The 18,725-nt window shown below is 42.2% G+C and overlaps 1 protein-coding gene and 1 long non-coding RNA gene across 3 annotated transcripts in view; one reads left to right on the top strand and one right to left on the bottom strand.

Annotated features, from left to right (window-relative positions):
* Positions 1-18,725, top strand: part of LOC121552257 (kelch-like protein 29) — a 357,810-nt gene that overhangs the window by 176,800 nt on the left and 162,285 nt on the right. The window lies entirely within an intron of this gene.
* Positions 1,771-3,667, bottom strand: LOC121552258. Its single transcript, XR_005997179.2, has 3 exons — positions 3,452-3,667; positions 2,616-2,667; positions 1,771-2,484 (listed from the first exon to the last, which is right to left on the bottom strand). It is a non-coding gene; the product is annotated as an uncharacterized LOC121552258 (long non-coding RNA).

The following is an 18,725-nucleotide window of genomic DNA, read 5'->3' as shown; positions in this document are numbered from 1 at the left end:
ATGTGTTATTTCATAGTTTTGATGTCTTAACTATTATTCTACAATGTAGAAAATATTAAAAATAAAGAAAAACCCTTGAATGAGTAGGTGTTCTAAAACTTTTGACCGGTAGTGTACATACATACAGTCACTTGCGCACACACACTTTGTGGGCCAGACTCGCTTCAGTATTCATGGTGACCATTTCAGTAAAATGTCCGTCCCCCCTCTTAGTGAAAGCGATGTGTAGTTGAAAACACACAGACACACAGGTCCATACCTGCCCCAGTGTCTGGAAGCAGAAATACAGAGTGGCCACTGAGTCCCAGTGGCTACAGCAGTGACAGGCGGCAGACATTTTGTTCCCAAACCGCTCGCTACACATCAGCCGAGGTCGCGACCAGACGGTTGTGCGGTGCCACTGTGTCTCTCTCTGGCCCAGCGAGGGGACGAGGCAGGACACATGTCCCCCTCAGCTGTCCTCAGGGACGTGTCCTTATGACACAGGGATGTCTCCTGAGCCCCTCTGTCCAATCACAGATCACACTCCAGGGAACCACAACCAACACTACTACTACTACTACTGCTACTATGGCTGCTGCTGCTGTTGTCTCCCTCAGTCAGAGTGAATGGTTGGTCACACCGCTAGCCTACCAGCTGCCTCGGTTAGTGGTTGGCCACATTTGTAGCCTATCAGCAACTTCAGTCACTGTGAACTTTATTGCTACTTTACAGGACCTTAATTTTTCACAATAACAAGCCAATCTTTTCACAGAGAAAGACTAAAGAAAGGGACTTTTTCTCTAATCAATGTTAGGAGATAAAGGCTTATTCAGGTTTATAACATACCAGATGTTGAAGCAGTGGCAGAGGTAAATAAAGTTGGTGAGGAGGTTGGAGAGGGTGGTGGAGAAGAAAGCAAGTGTCTGCTAGGTGTGAGGACAAGCTCAAGTTCCTCTGGGCACTCATGGGATATTAGGCTCGCCTTCCTTCCCGCTGAAGCCTGTCGGCCTCGCCCCACGACCACGTGCCTGTTTTCCGGAACTTGTGCGTCGAGCCGGGAGCTCCGAGCTGTCGGAATGTCTTAGCCCCGGAATTTCAATGGAAGTCCGTTCCCCTTCAGTCGTTTGCCTGGGGCTGAGAATTAAGAGTGTGTGTTTGGAGGCCCTCGACGCATGGTGCCCCTAGCCTAAAATATCTCCCTCCCTCCGTCAGATCTTTGTTTCAGACTGTTTTTATATTTATTGTGTCTGTCAAGTCGTCTCCCGGTTGGCAGCTGTGGGTCAGTGTTAAGTGTTGGTTTACAGAGGCTGGTTGTGCTGGGCTAACAATAGCCAGGGGTTGACATCACTCTCAATTATCAACTAACATTAACAGAGGCTTGGCAGACCATGAACAAAACAATACATTTACGTACTATAGAGACCCAACTTCAGGTTGTTTTCATTAGTCCAACTGTAAATCCCAATGGTTACATGAAAATGGGTCCAAACCACATCAGATATTATCTAGGCTACTGTAGCATAGTTGAATTACCCACATATACATTTACATTGACATTTTAGTCATTTAGCAGACACTCTTATCCAGAGCGACTTACAGTTAGTGAGTGCATACATTTTTCATACTGGAGTTTATTCTCCTGAAATACCTGTTAACACTTGGGTGCTGATTGTACTGTAACATGAGAGGGGTAATTAGCAAGTAATTGAATTTCCAGAGCTCTTAATGAGATTATGGCATAAACTGTTCATTTATTTAATTACTGAATTTGCATTGTTGTTTCTTAAACATTTATGTATTTTTAGAGAGCCTTATCTGAAGACATGATCACCATTTCACTTCAAATAGTTGGTCAATATTCACCTGCTTCTATGCTGGTATTGTATCTACGACATGAGAAAAGTGAGTGCTACCCTTCTTATATTCATGTTAGAATTGCATCTGCGTGCAGACCTTCGTTGTAATCCGCATTGTCGTAGGTCATACAGTAGTTGATAAGGAAAAAAACGGATTCCGTCCACTATCTACCATGTAGCTGTCATATGGAATACCCTGCCTGTCCAAACTGAACTATAGCGCTGTTCACCATGCCAAGCACCCCTGCATTTTAAAATGGCTTCCAAGATGGAAGAATCCTCTCTTTGTTTACTGGTGAGTTGTTCTGTTCTGCTACAGTGTCATAATAGATTGGACACAGCATCACCAAGCCTAGGCTTCATCCATTCATTCACCATCAGGGTGTGAACAATCCAGAACAAATCCACCACACATTGCAGTGTCACAACATTGTTTTTCACATAGACTGGAGACAGCTGTTTAGGTGAATAATGTCAAGCAGAAAGGAAGCGTTAAGGAAAGGTTAAAAAAGTCTAGACAGGTTTTTCTTCTTTACTGCATTTGTCTTCGCTGTTTTGGGTCAGAGTTCTATATGGATGGATGGTCCACGCTTTTGGTCAGGCAACCAGGAACATCTTTTTTCTTCTTCTTCTTCTCTTCGAGCAACTGAAAATGACATGTTAAAGGAAATGTTATGAGCCTGCATGATGTATGGGTCTTTCTACCTCTGTCGCTCAATCTCTCTCTCCCTCTCTCTTTCTCTCGCCCTCGCTCTTTCTCCCCTGACACAGACTTACCTCCATCACTCTCCACATTCCAGCCATATTCTCTCCATCTCTTTCTCTCTTTCTGGCCATAGGGAAGAAAAAAGTGTGTGTGTGAGCCATTCTACTGCTGTTGAATTGCATTTCCCTGCCTGAGCTACACACTCACAGACACACACGCCGTGATTTGTTTATGGTGTGGAATTACAATGTGTTATTATTTTGCAGTGTACAATATTATGACCAGGCATAGCAACGGTTGTTACTGTTTTTAAAGTTTTGATTATGATTACATTTGTGTACACATATCTCTCCAGAGATGTGGCCTGATTATGTGGGTGTCACTCACACACACACATGCGCACATACACACACACATACACACAAATGCACACAAAGGAGCATTCCTCAGATGCATTTAAACTGAACAATAATGGTCACCACAACCCCGGTTGTGACATGTTTTGTCTGCTTGGCCGTTCATTAATTTATAACCCTGTCAAAATAAATACATTAATAAAGAAACCATATCAATGGCAAGGCTTCATTACCATACAGCCAAACGATATTACACAGAGATCAATGCCAAACAATATTACACAGAGATCAACCTGCCTCTCGCCTTCACGCCTGTGGACAGTTATTTCCTTTCTGCCTATGAAGTGTCACCAACCGAACACACACACACACACACACACACACACACACACACACACACACACACAAACACACAGAGATAAGAGACACACACACACAAAGTCAAGGCAGAATGTAATAAGGGCTGTAGAAGGAGGCTGTTATCTCACTGTGTCTGGCAGATCCTCTGACATTCCTTCTGATTAGCCTCTTACAATGTCATTGTTTCTGACCTGTGCGTGTGTGCCTGGGTGCCCATGTGCGGGTGTGGCACATTCTCAATTTTTCTCCGCTTCAGTCCTCCCCTCTCTCTCTCGGGCTTTCTTCCTTTCTTTCTCATTTCCCGCAGACCTGTTATTAAATCTCCCAGCAGTTTGTTGACGTGATCAGTGTGTGCTGTAAAGTTGCGGCACCAGAGGGACAGACTGTTATAGACATGGACCACTCTCTCCTCCTCCTCTCTCTCCTCCTCCTCCTGATCGTTCTGTCTGACTAGTTATGAACTAATTTCTCAGAGCCCATCCCACGATACAATAGCTAAGGTATATGCTAGCCTACCCTATAGTTAAGCCTTTTGTATATGTGTGTTCCTGCTTCATATGTGTATCGCTCTTTTCTTATTCTGTCTGTTGTATTAGTAGATTGAACAGGAGCCATATCTCTGAGACAGACAAGGGACTGGGTGCAAACACGTAGTCAGGAGAAAACCCAGCTTGTTTGGATGTATGAGGAGACCAGACCAGCCAATCACAGCCTTATGTTCACCAACCAGACCCTTCTCCATGGACCTCTAGGAGAAGGAAGCCAATGACATGCATGGGTGTTTGATACACACACAGTGACGCTGTGTATTATTGGTCGACAATAACACACACACAGTGACAGACAGCTGTCAGTATTGGCCCTTCCCATGTCTTACCTCTGGGGGAAGGCAACCAATAACATGGTAGATGTTCTTTGGTACAGACAGTAACGCTGTCTGCTATTGCTAGACACAAACACACACTCACAGTGACAGCTGTTGGTGTTGGCTGGGCCATGTCAGGGAGAATAGGACGGTGTGTCAGGATGATTATTAGATCTTCTCCTATGGAGTAGTGTCAGTGTGTGGTCAATGTGTCTAGAGGAGAGTACAGTGCCTATCATAAGTATTCATCCCCTTGGATATTTTCACTTTCATGTGGGGTTACAAAGTGGGATTGAAATGGATATAATTGTGAATGTATTTGTCACTGATCTACACAATACTCCATAATGTCAATGTGCAAAGAAAATTCAATAAATGTTAACACATTTATAACTAAAATGTATTGGTTCTATAAGTATTCACCCCCTTTATTATGACAAGCCTAAATACGTTCAGGAGTAAAAATATGCTTAACAAATCACATAATAAGGATTTAACTACAAAGACCAGGGAGCTTTTCCATAGTTTCGCAAATAAGGGCACGGATTGGTAGAACAAAAGAAAAAAAGACTTTGAATATCCCTTTGAGTATGGTGAAGTTATTAATTACACTTTGACTGGTGTATCAATACACCCAGTCACTACAAAGATACAGGCATCCTTCCTATCTGAGTTGCTGAAATGGAAGGAAAACGCTTAGGGATTACTCCATGAGGCCAATAGAGATTTTAAAACAGTTTAATGGCTGTGATGGGAGAAAACTGAGGATGGATCAACATTATAGTTACTCCACAATTCTAACCTAAATGACAGAGTGAAAAGAAGGAAGCCTGGACAGAATATAAATATTCAAAAACATGCATCCGGTTTGCAACAAGGAACTAAAGTAATACTGCAAAAAATGTGGCAAATAAATTAACATTTTGTCCTGAATATAAAGCTTTATTTTTGGGGAAAATCCAACACATCACTAAGTAGCACTCTCCATATTTTCAAGCAGTGTTTTTCAGGATAAAAAGAAAAAGGAATGGAGCTAAGCACAGGCAAAATCCTAGAGGAAAACCTGGTTTAGTCTGCTTTTCACCAGACACAGGGAGACATCACTTTTCAGCAAGACAAAAACTGGCCAAATATACACTGGAGTTGCTTACCAAGAAGACAGTGAATGTTCCTGAGTGGCCTAGTTACAGTTTTGACTTTAATCTGCCTGAAAATATATGGCGAGACTTGAAAATGGCTGTTTCGCAATGATCAACAACCATATTGACAGATCTTGAAGAATTTTGAAAATAATAATGGGCCAATATTGCCTAATCTAGGTGTGCAAAGCTCTTAGAGACATACCCAAAAGGACTCACAGCTGTAATTGCTGGCAAAGGTGTTTCTAACATGTATTGACTCAGGGGGGTGAAAAAAAAGACTATATAAAATAAATATTACAAATACTGAGCTCAAACAAATTGGGAAACTATATTATTTTATGCCAATACAACGGCTCAGAGAAGGAGATTACAAATCAAACAAAATAAAATCTGCATTAACATTCTACTTTTTTAAATTAATCTCTGCTTAAGGAACTGTATTGTGGCCTTCCATGGTTTCCTGTTTCACTGGGGTATAAAATTGAGGGAACACGCATGTAAAATCCATCACCATGGGGAAAGGCAAAGAACTCACAAACGAAAAGAGACAAGTGGTTGTTGAGCTTCATAAATCGGGCATTGGGTACAAAACAATACCTAAAAAATGAAATATACCACTTTCCACTATTAAACTTCCCTGGTAGAGGACGCATGTGTACCTTGTCCCCACGCACATTGAGGAAGATGATTCTGGAGGGAAAGAAAAGTCCAATGGCCACAGTTGGAGAATTACAGAACTTGGTCGCATCTTGGGGTTACCAAATCTCAAATTAAACGCCACCTCCATGCCAATAGGCTCTTTGGAGGGGTTACCAGAAGAAAAATAACTTTATTGAGAGTAACCAACAAATGTAAATGCCTGAAGGATTGGAACTGGGTGCTTTGGTCAGATATGACGAAAATAGAGGTCTTTGGCCACGCACACCAGTGGTGGGTTTGGCGTCGAAAGAAAGATAAATAACCTCATACCTACTGTAAAATATGGTCAAATCAAATCTAATTTTATTGGTCACATATACATATTTAGCAGATGTTATTGCGGGTGTAGCGAAATGCTTGTGGTCCTAGCTCCAACAGTGCAGTAGTATGGTGGATCTTTGATGTTAAGACTTCCACTTTTAACCCAACCGCTCCAAAAGACACACATACAGTGGGGAGAACAATTATTTGATACATATTTTTTACATTTTACATTTTAGTCATTTAGCAGACGCTCTTATCCAGAGCGACTTACAGTTAGTGAGTGCATACATTTTTTTTTTTCATACTGGCCCCCCGTGGGAATCGAACCCACAACCCTGGCGTTGCAAGCGCCATGCTCTACCAACTGAGCTACACGGGGCATGCCGATTTTCCTACTTACAAAGCATATAGAGGTCTGTAATTTTTGTCATAGGTACACTTCAACTGTGAGAGACGGAAAATCCAGAAAATCACATTGTATGATTTTTAAGTAATTAATTTGTATTTTATTGCATGACATAAGTATGTGATACATCAGAAAAGCAGAACTTAATATTTGGTACAGAAACCTTTGTTTGCAATTACAGAGATCATACGTTTCCTGTAGGTCTTGACCAGGTTTGCACACACTGCAGCAGGGATTTTGGCCCACTCCTCCATACAGACCTTCTCCAGATCCTTCAGGTTTCGGGGCTGTCGCTGGGCAATACAGACTTTCAGCTCCCTCCAAAGATGTTCTATTGGGTTCAGCTTTGGAGACTGGCTAGGCCACTCCAGGACCTTGAGATGCTTCTTACGGAGCCACTCCTTAGTTGCCCTGGCTGTGTGTTTCGGGTCGTTGTCATGCTGGAAGACCCAGCCACGACCCATCTTCAATGCTCTTACTGAGGGAAGGAGGTTGTTGGCCAAGATCTCGCGATACATGGCCCCATCCATCCTCCCCTCAATACGGTGCAGTCGTCCTGTCCCCTTTGCAGAAAAGCATCCCCAAAGAATGATGTTTCCACCTCCATGCTTCACGGTTGGGATGGTGTTCTTGGGGTTGTACTCATCCTTCTATTTCCTCCAAACACGGCGAGTGGAGAACAGGAGGGCATCTTAAAGAAAAACTAACAGGTCTGTGAGAGCAGGAATTCTTACTGGTTGGAAGGTGATCAAATACTTATGTCATGCAATAAAATGCAAATTAATTACTTAAAAATCATACAATGTGATTTTCTGGATTTTTGTTTTAGATTCCGTCTCTCACAGTTGAAGTGTACCTATGATAAAAATTACAGACCTCTACATGCTTTGTAAGTAGGAAAACCTGCAAAATCGGCAGTGTATCAAATACTTGTTCTCCCCACTGTACATATACAGGTTTTTGGAGAGATGCAGGGAGTTGCCACACTGGGTGTCCGGGGAGCTGTTGTTGTGGGGGGTTAAGTGCCTTCCTCAAGGGCACAACGGCAGGCAATGGCATCTAGGATTTGATACCAGCAACTTTCCGGTTGCCAGCTCACTTCGCCTCTCTAATTGCTAGGCTACCTGCCGCCCTATGGGGCTGTTTTGCTTCCACTGGTCCTGGGGCCCTTGTTAAGGTCAACGGCATCATGAACTTTACCCAGTAACAGGACATTTTAGCCAGAAACCTGGTTGCTTCTGCCAGGAGGCTGAAACTCTGCCATAAGTGGATTTTTTCTAGGAAGATAATGACCCTAAGCACACATCAAAATCCACAAAGAAATGGTTAATTGACCACAAAATCAACATTTTGCAATCGATGCGGTAAAGAGGTCAATGGAACACAGACCGTGGGGGATAGAAGAAGGATGCCGGATTGGCTCACATTCAACAAATCTGATCTAACAAAGTGGATATTCGTCAAATCTGTCATGATTGATGTATTGTAACAGGCTCACAATGTGGTTACTAAAGTCCAATTTGGATATATTTGGCTGTTTTCGCTGCATAACGTTTAGAGGTTGTCCCATTTCAAGTTTAGAATAAGTGACTGCTAAATGTTAACTCCAGTTCATATAAGCTGGTAGCATAGCTAGCATACAGAAATCAGTGGTGGTAGTCAGTTATTTTTAACTGTAGTGCAGTTGATTGGTGACAATGACATGAACATGTATTGGGGGTTGACATCCATACAAGCATTATACTCCGATACATATATACATACAGTATAAACAATAACCTAAATGTTGGCTAATTTTGCTTGGGGGCAATGAGGAGATTCGGGATCTTTCCCGCAAGGCATCTTTCCCCCACGCATTTCAATGGCATATCCATTGTTTTGATCGAGTTCCATTGAACTTTTTTTCAATGGCCATCTCAGTCTCCGAACTTGAACCCCATTGAGAACCTGTTGTTTGAATTGAAGAGGGCAGTCGAAGGATATCAAGGATCTGGAAAGATTCTGTATGGAGGAATGGTCTAAGGTCCCTCACAATGTGTTCTCCAATCTCATAAAACATTATAGAAAAAGGCTAAGTGCCATTATCCTTGCAAGGGGAGAGGGCACAAAGTATTGAATACAGGGGTGGCAATAATTTTGACACCTATCTTTTGGAGAAAAAAAATATTACTTGTTAAACAAAATCACTTTCTCTGAGCAATTGTATTAGTATAAAATATTATAATGTTCAAATGTTTTGGAGCATACAATATAGCTCAGTATTTGTATAATTTATTTTATAGACTTTTTTGCTCATCTTTATCAAGGGTGCCAATAATTTGATAAAACGTTCACATTTTTCTTCCACTGTGACATTAGAGTACTTTGTGTAGATCGTTGGCCAAAAATGTCAATTTTAAATCAATTTTAATCACACTTTGTAACACAATGAAATCCGAAGAAATCAAAGGGGTTGAATACTTACAGTTTGATAAGCACTGTATGTGAGTGTGTGTTGGGATTTTCTCCATTGGACAGAATGTTCAGTTATGTTTGTGTGATTGCCACTCAAACATTATTGAGAGGAAGGACAACTGATGAATAGATTCATTAAAGCTGAAATCCGCGATGGGTGAAACCGCGCCACTGGTCGCCCCCAGGCGCATTTGTTATTGTTTTTGTTTTGAGGAAATGAGCATCCAGCAAAAAAAATCATGGTACATACTCTGCTGTTCTAGCTCACACGCAATGATGTCAGAGGGAAAAAAAACATTGTTGTTTGAAGTAACATCTTTGTTGCTGTAATTTCACAAAAAGGATATGGCAGTTTCACCGCTATGGATTGCAGCTTTATAGAACTAGACAATGGATTCAGTTGTGCGTGTGCGCGCGTGCGTGTGTGAAAAAGAACAAGCCAAACAGCTAATGGAGTCAGAGTGAGGCGCAACAGCCCGGCTCGGAGGGAGATGGGTAACCATAGCAACATGTATTTTAGTTTGCCACGCCTCTTTAGCACACACATACATACCATCCTGAGAGAACACACTGAGGACAATAGTGTGTGTGGGTGCATGTTTGTGTCTGTGTATTGGTCTGCCATGAACATGTAGCCTACACATATTTAGGAAATAACAAATTCATTAGAACCTCCATACCAAACTTTCAGTATCTTCATGGTGTGTTTTGTTCTTATGTCACGTTCAGTGGAACCCTATGGTAGCTGTTCTGTTTTACATTCTGCTGTATAGTTCTCATCAGGCTGAGGGCAACAGTGGACCTTTTATTGACAAGCACAGAGACCCAGTGGTTTAGTGAATACGGAACAAACCTTGATACTTTTTAGTCTTTCTATTGCTAAACTGTTCATACAAATTGAAATGAACAATGCATTTGGCTTCAGTTTCATCAGGTTGGTTCTCCTACAATGCAGAACATGACTGGGTTGTTTCACAGACAGTCAGGGTTGAAACCTGTCAAAGGATGCTTTAGGTGGTTTGACCAGAAATGTCCTAATGTTCTGTGTGTCTATGTGTGCATCTGTTTGTGCGGATGATACTAAACAAAACTGTCATTTCAGAGTAAGGCAGAGTGTTTTGGGAGAGTGTGGTGTTTATGTGGTTTCAGTGTGTGTGCATGCACACACGTCTGTTCTGTGATGTGTGCTGGGGCCTTCCATGTACAAAGGCTTTGCTAGGGGAAAATCCCCAGCCAGCCAAACAACAAACACAATTTCATCCTATACACAGCAGCTTGCCACCCCAAAAAATTGTTTTGCCTGCACTGTTTCTCTGCTCCTCTCTTCTATCCTTCCTTCACTCTTCCCCCCATCACTCGTTCCCTCTTTTATCATCCCCCCTGCCTGCTGACTGAAGCTCATTTTGTGTTGAGTAGAATTGCAAAGGTAGGGTATATACCTCTAAGTTTACCAGTAAACTACCAAATTTTTTGTAACTTTCAAGGTTTATTTGGAATTTTATCAAACATTTAGTGGCCTTTTTGGGTTCTTCAGATTATCACAGGTGTCTGTATTTCTCTGGCTCTCTATGAAATAATTAAATAAGATGTTTAAAGAAGTAAAAAATAGAATGACCAAGCTGTAAAACATTATCCTAAATACAAACCATCAACTTAGTCAATACCATTGGTGTTTTAATATGAGGGTTTCTGTTTGAAATATCCTTTATATTTATTTTTACAAGTATTTATTTTACTATATATTTGTTGTCAATGTTTCGGCATGAAAAAATTTAAATAGTTGGAAGAGTTGCAGAGTTCATTGAAGTTTCATTAATTAGGCTATTTTCTCTTGGCCATATGGTCTATCCACTAGAAACACATGGACAATATGGACACAGATATATATATTTTTTATACTATATATGATTTTTGAATTTTTTATTAAAGTATAAATTACCAAAGTTACCATAATAATAATAATAATAATATAATATGCCATTTAGCAGACGCTTTTATCCAAAGCGACTTACAGTCATGCGTGCATACATTTTTTTTTTGTGTATGGGTGGTCCCGGGGATCGAACCCACTACCTTAGCGTTACAAGCGCCGTGCTCTACCAGCTGAGCTACAGAGGACCACAGATAGATAACATAACATAACATAACAATAGATTTACATAGATTTTCTGTTAATTACCAAAATTACAGAAGATTCTGGTAACTTTAGTAAATTACTGGTAGCTTTGCAACCCTAGTGTTGAGTCAGAGAAACATCTCTCTTGTTTTCTGAGTCAGACTAGAACCATCTGCCACCTGCGATAATGGGTCGCTAGGGAGGAGAGGACCGGCAAACCGGAGACAAACTGAAAAAGAGAGAAAACACAGAGTGTTTCGATACCAACCTGTTTGTCTGCCCACTGCATTATGCCATCTTAATAAACTGAGTGTGTGTTTTTGTGTATTGCATCTCGCCCTTTGCGTCAGTTGGTTGTCATCTTAGACCATCTTCCTGTGATTGATATGTTGTGATGATGATGACAAAAAGTAAACTATGATCACTCTCTCTCTCTCGCTCTCTCTTCTCTACGAGAAATTGTCAATTCTTGACCTCTGAGTTTGTCCTAGTCCAAAATCAGCTCTACTGATTTGTTTCTTTCTAAACTATCTCACTTTCCTCTGTCTTAACCGGACAGGCTTAGAGTTCATCTGACCAAACTTGTCAATCCATGGTCCCCTGTGTGTCATTATGCATTTCACTTATTTTCTTAAGTCTTCTTGTGTTAGACTTGCAGACATCTGATAACAATCTGACATCTCATTGCCTTCTGTTCTGACTCATATCAGGCCTGTCAGATTTTGACTATGAATTGATCAAGTGTTTGAGTCTTTATTGAAGCTGTCTTCTGTTAACGTACTGACGCATCAATGCTATCAGTAGTGCTTTGGCAGCATCTAGCATTTCCACATAGGCACAAACACACACACTTTGACACCTCTTGTGAAGAGTGGTGGGTGATAGCCATCTTTAAGCAAGGAGGAAATATGTGTGAGATGGAATCGATCAGATATGTAAAACTGCACATTAAGTCATATTGAACCAGATGTTTCGATTGTGTGTGTAGTGTAGTGTAGTGGCGGCAGCAGATGGGGTTGGAGTCTGGCGGAAATAAAGCCCTGTCAACGGGAGAGCAGGAGTGTCAATGAGGCAGCAGAATGCATAATAGTATAATAATAATATGCCATTTAGCAGACACTTTTATCCAAAGTGACTTACAGTCATGTGTGCATACATTTTTGTGTATGGGTGGTCCCGGGGATCGAACCCACTACCCTGGCGTTACAAGCGCCGTGCTCTACCAGCTGAGCTACCTCTCCCTATCCCAGTCTGTTGTCCCCACTTGTTTTATAGAGTTCCACCATTGTGCCTGTACCCAAGCAAGCTAAGGTAACTAAACTAAATCACTATATCCCTCTAGCACTCACTTCTGTCATCATGAAGTGCTTTGAAAGACTAGTCAAGGGCCATATCACTTCCACCTTGCCTGACACCCTACACCCACTACAATCCTCTGGTTAGAGATGATCCAATCGCTAATGACTTTGTTTTGTACAACACCCCTCATTGTGACGTCACCACAAATGACTTCAATGATGGCGGTCTCAGACTGAAGTATGTAGCGAACATAGAGAAACGTTCATAATTCAGATCTCTAAATTCATAACATACCAACTGCCTCTAGCAAAACATTTTATTTTTGAGTGTAGGCTCATTTATTTCTGCAACAACACGCTCACTCGTCACAAATTGTAAGCAAGCTAGTTACTAAAGACATGATTGACATTGGGAAAAGAGGGTGGGCTATCAGCTGATTGTTGTAAATCTGCTACTTACCTATATCTGTTTTTTTTACTGATTGTGATATATCTTCAATGCTCTTCAATAATAACTTTATAATATTCATAATCTTCTAACTCAAGATAAATAAATAAAAATAATTTGGTGGGTGCTTGCATTTGTAGTGAGTGTGTATTAATACGCATTCGAACCAGCAACCTTTTGGTTACTGGCCCAACTCTCTGAGAGTTGGGCCAGTAACCAAAAGGTTGCTGGTTCGAATCCCTGAGCCGACTAGGTGAAAGATCTGTTGATGCACCCTTGAGCAAGGCATTTAACCCTGATTGCTCCTGTAAGTTGCTCTGGATAAGAGCAACTGCTAAATGACTAGAATATATGGGTGGCTTGTGTGGATATTTTAGTATATGGTGGTTAGCTAGTCCAGACTAGCTGTGTTGTTGATGCAGCCGCTCCTCTGTCTTTCTCCCTCTCTCTGCTGCCTGTATCAGCCAACCAGACCCAATATTAGTGATGATGTAAATCAAGTGTTATCAGTGTTAATCAAATGTTATACTACTGTGGAAGTACTGTTGCTATTTAAACTAGGGAGCTTACTACACACACTCAACCGGTGATGGCATCTCAAGCCATGCATGTTTGGATAACATGCAAGCTACGTACAGGGCAGATCAACGGACAGGGTAGGGCTGGGGGGTGAAGAACCCTATGTGTGCATGTGCTTGCATAGACTACAGCTCTGCTTTCAACACCATAGTGCCCTCTAAGCGTGTCACTAAGCTCAGGGCCCTGGGTCTGACCCCTTCCCTGTGGAACTGGGTCCTAGACTTACTGACAGGCCAACCCCAGGTGGTGAGGGTAGGCAACAACACCTCTGCCACACTGATCCTCAACACAGGGACCCACAGGGGTGTGTGCCGTGCCCTCTCCTGTACTCCCTGTTCACCCATGACTGTATGGCAATGCACAACTCCAACATAATCATCAAGTTTGCTGACAACACAACCGTGGTAGGCCTGATTACCAGTAATGATGAGACAGCCAACAGGGAGGAGGTTAGAGCCCTGCCAGAGTGGTGCCAGGAAAATAAACTCTCCCTCAACATAAAAAATAAACCTGATCGTTGACTACAGGAGACAGAAGAGGGAGCATGCCCCCATCCACATCGACAGGGCTGCAGTGGAGAGGGTCAAAAGCTCAAGTTCCTTGGCGTGCACATCACTGAGGACCTGAAAGGACAACCTCAGGTGGCTGAAGAAATTCGGCATGGCCCCTAAGACTCTCACAAACTCTACAGCCTGGTACGGCAACTGCACCGCCTTCAACTGAATGGCTCTCCAGAGGGTGGTGCGGTCAACCCAGCACATCAGCAGGGGCACAATGCCTGCCCTCCAGGACATTTACAGCACTCTGTGTCAAAGGAAGGCCAAAAACATCATCAAGGACCTCAGCCACCCGAGTCAAGGTCTGTTCACTCTGTTACCATCTAGCAGACAGAGACTGTACAGGTGCATCGAAGATGGGACCGAAAGACTGAAAAACAGCTTCTATCAACAGGCCATCAGACGGTTGAACAGCCATCACGCCATCTCCTCATGTAAGAGACAAAGATGGACTCACTCACATCAAAACACACAAGCTCACACACAAGCAAACTCCTGTACTCACATGTATACATTTACATTACATTTTACATTTTTGTCATTTAGCAGACGCTCTTATCCAGAGCGACTTACAGGAGCAATTAGGGTTAAGTGCCTTGCTCAAGGGCACATCGACAGATTTTTCACCTAGTCGGCTCGGGGATTAGAACCAGCGACCTTTCGGTTACTGGCACAACGCTCTTAACCACTAAGCTACCTGCCGCCCCACTCATGCACACGCATAAACCCATACTCACAAACACACGCGCACACACACACAGCCAACGCTGATGTCCCATGTATATAGACATTGCTAACTAGACATAATTTAGCTAATAAAATGTTAAAGTTTATTAGGAAGTTTAATTAATAAGTTAGACACTCACCGGACAGATTTGGTAGGTACTGTAGCTAGTTAGATTTTCCAACAGATGTTTCTAAAATCCTTGATTGGTCATCAACGGTTAATGGTGTTGGAACTCATGTGTTCACCAGAAACGGCTTCTGGTAAACTGTTTGTAACTACTGTCAATAAATATTATTGTTGCCAAAGGTTTGCTGCAGATTCACCACTAGTGGCAAACTTCTGGCAACATTTTGTGGCAAACTATTTAGTTTGCAGCAAATTTGCCACAAACTTGCAGGAAGTTTGCAGCAACAAATTAATTTTTGTAAGGGAAACTATGCAGCATAAAAACTAGGCCATTCCAAGACATTTAAATATTTCCCCTTAAACCACTCAAGTGTTGCTTTAGCAGTATGCTTAGGGTCATTGTCCTGCTGGAAGATGAACCTCCGTCCCAGTCTCAAATCTCTGGAAGACTGAAACAGGTTTCCCTCAAGAATTTCCCTGTATTTAGCACCATCCATCATTTCTTATATTCTGACCAGTTTCCCAGTCCCTGCCGATGAAAAACATCCCCACAGCATGATGCTGCCACTACCATGCTTCACTGTGGGGATGGTGTTCTCGGGGTGATGAGAGGTGTTGGGTTTGCCCCAGACATAGCGTTTTCCTTGATGGCCAAAAAGCTCAATTTTAGTCTCATCTGACCAGAGTACATTCTTCCATATGTTTGGGGAGTCTCCCACATGCCTGTTGGCGAACACCAAACGTGTTTGCATATCTTTCTCTTTAAGCAATGGCTTTTTTCTGGCCACTCTTCCGTAAAGCCCTGCTCTGTGGAGTGTACGGCTTAAAGTGGTCCTATGGACAGATACTCCAATCTCCGCTGTGGAGCTTTGCAGCTCCTTCAGGGTTATCTTTGGTCTCTTTGTTGCCTCTCTGATTAATGCCCTCCTTGCCTGGTCCGTGAGTTTTGGTGGGCGGCCCTCTCTTGGCAGGTTTGTTGTGGTGCCATATTCTTTCAATTTTTTAATAATGGATTTAATGGTGCTCCGTGGGATGTTCAAAGTTTCTGATATTTTTTTATAACCCAATCTGATCTGTACTTCTCCACAACTTCGTCCCTGACCTGTTTGGAGAGCTCGTTGTTCTTCATGTTGCCGCTTGCTTGGTGGTGCCCCTTGCTTAGTGGTGTTGCAGACTCTGGGGCCTTTCAGAACAGGTGTATATATACTGAGATCATGTGACACTTCGATTACACACAGGTGGACTTTATTTAACTAATTATGTGACTTCTGAAGGTAACTGGTTGCACCAGATCTTATTTAGGGGCATCATAGCAAAGGGGGTGAATACATATGCACGCACCACTTTTCCGTTATTTATTTTGTAGAATTTTTTGAAACAAGTTATTTTTTTCATTTCACTTCACCAATTTTGACTATTTTGTGGATGTCCATTACATGAAATCCAAATAAAAATCAATATAAATTACAGGTTGTTGTGACGAGTACTGAGGATACGAAGAGGCAGGATGCAGATGCTTTAATTAACAGGGTAACGGTTTACTTAACAATGAGAAAGAGAATAACAAAGAGCGCGTAAACGACACGGCACTAACAATTACACACAACAATGAACGAACAGTCCAGGGCTATATAGTGATGATGATGAGGTGCAGGTGCGCTGGAGGTGATTAGGGTGCGTTGGGTTTCCATTCCTGTGTTTGCCGAGGTGGTGCGCTCAGACCGGTGGCTCAGTAGACCGGCGAATCAGAGCGCCGGAGGGGAGCAACGGGAGGAGACATTACAGTTGTAATGCAACAAAATAGGAAAAATGACAAGGGGGATGAATAGTTTTGCAAGGCACTGTAAAGCAGACAGGCATCCAGTTACTGTTCGATTGAACGTTAGAAGGGGCCAAACAAGTGACCTAAGCAACTTTGATCGTCGGTGCCAGCCACACCGGTTCTAGTATCTCAGAAATGGTTTCTAAGGTTTACAGAGAATGGTGCAACAAACAAAAAACATCCAGTCAGCGGCAGTCTGGTGGGCGAAAACAGCTGGTTGATGAGAGGTCGAAGGAGAATGGCAAGAATCGTGCAAGCTAACAGGCGGGCCACAAACAGGCAAATAATGCCGCAGTACAACAGTGATGTGCAAAACGGAATCTCGGAACCCACAACTCGTCGGTCCTTGTCACGGATGGGGTATTGCAGCAGACAACCACATCGGCGGTGGTGTAATGGTGTGAGGAATGTTTTCCTGGCACACATTAGGTCCCTTGATACCAATTGAGCAACGTTTCCATGCCCCAAAGAATTCAGTCTGTTCTGGAGGCAAAGGGTAGGTCCGACCCAGTACTACAGTGCCTTCAGAAAGTATTCATACCGCTTGACTTATTCCACATTTTGTTGTATTACAGCTTGAATTAAAAATTGATTAAATATTTTTTATTTTCACCTATCTACACACAATACCCCATAATGACAAAGTTTAAAAAAAATCTTCACATTTATTGAAAATGAAATAGAAATATCTACATAAATATTCACACCCCTGAATCAATACGTTAGAATCGCCTTTGGCAGCGATTACAGCTGTGAGTCTTTCTGGGTAAGTCTCTAAGAGCTTTGCACACGTGGATTGTACAATATGATATATATTTTTTTTTAATCCTTCAAGCTCTGTCAAGTTGGTTGTTGATCATTGCTCGACAGCCATTTTCAAGTCTTGCCATAGATTTTCAAGCCGATTTAAGTCAAAACTATAACTAGGCCACTCAGGAACATTCAATGTTGTCTTGGTAAGCAACTGTATATTTGGCCTTGTGTTTTAGGTTATTGTCCTGCTGAAAGGTGAATTTGTCTCCCAGTGTCTGTTGGGAAGCAGACTGAACCAGGTTTTGCTCTAGGATTTTGCCTGTGCTTAGCTCTATTCCGTTTCTTTTTATCCTAAAAAACTCCATAGTCCTTGCCGATGACAAGCATGCCCATAACATGACGCAGCCACCACCACATTAGCTAAAGTTAGCTAGCTCACAAAGGACTTGTGGGCTCAAAACAGAAACTGTTTTGTTCCACGAGTACATCTCTTGTACATGACTAATCAAATGACCAGACATGTCAGCAGGGATAGAAATTAAGCTAGCCCGAGTCTAGTACTTTTCAGACTGGGCTAGTAGAAAATGTGCCAAACTAGCCTGACACAGCAGTGAAAATGTGCCTTTACAAACATCTCATGCCACAGATTTAGGATCTGAATGTTACCCCGGCTAGTAGAAATCTTGGTCTGTTGGCCAGTGCCCAAAATCCTTATGTTCCATCCCTGCATGTCAGTTCCTTTCAGACGATCCCCTTACCACTGTCGGTCCTCCTCAGTGACCTCACGGCTGAGGGTTTTAACATTTCTCTTGAGAATTAGAATAGCTCATTGCAATACTTCAGCTCTTTGGGCAAATAGTACCCTAGACTGTCCTCATCATCTAGTTGAGTATTCTAGATGATGGAATTGATTTGATTTGGTTTGATTTGATTATTCCAGATGATTCCTCCATTTAAATAAATGTTACTATTTTAGTAATCAACCTAGCTAGCTAGTAAAATGTACTCGGGTCTGCAGCTGCCATTTTCTGTTGGGAAAGAGAAATGGCCCTGTATTTACCAGAAAAGGTAGATCATCCACCATGGCAGAAGAGGAAGATTCAGACTGTTGAGGGACCACTTGTCACATTGTCCAAGGTGGGTTTGTCTTATGATAAACAATGCATTTTCTGTCCAGATAAAGATGTTGATACAGCATTGAAAAAGACC

This window comes from Coregonus clupeaformis, chromosome 36 (genome assembly GCF_020615455.1).
Source record: "Coregonus clupeaformis isolate EN_2021a chromosome 36, ASM2061545v1, whole genome shotgun sequence".
In the NCBI taxonomy this organism is placed as follows: Eukaryota; Metazoa; Chordata; class Actinopteri; order Salmoniformes; family Salmonidae; genus Coregonus; species Coregonus clupeaformis.
The sequence above is the reverse complement of the archived record's forward strand: the minus strand, read 5'-3'. Positions and strand labels throughout refer to the sequence as shown.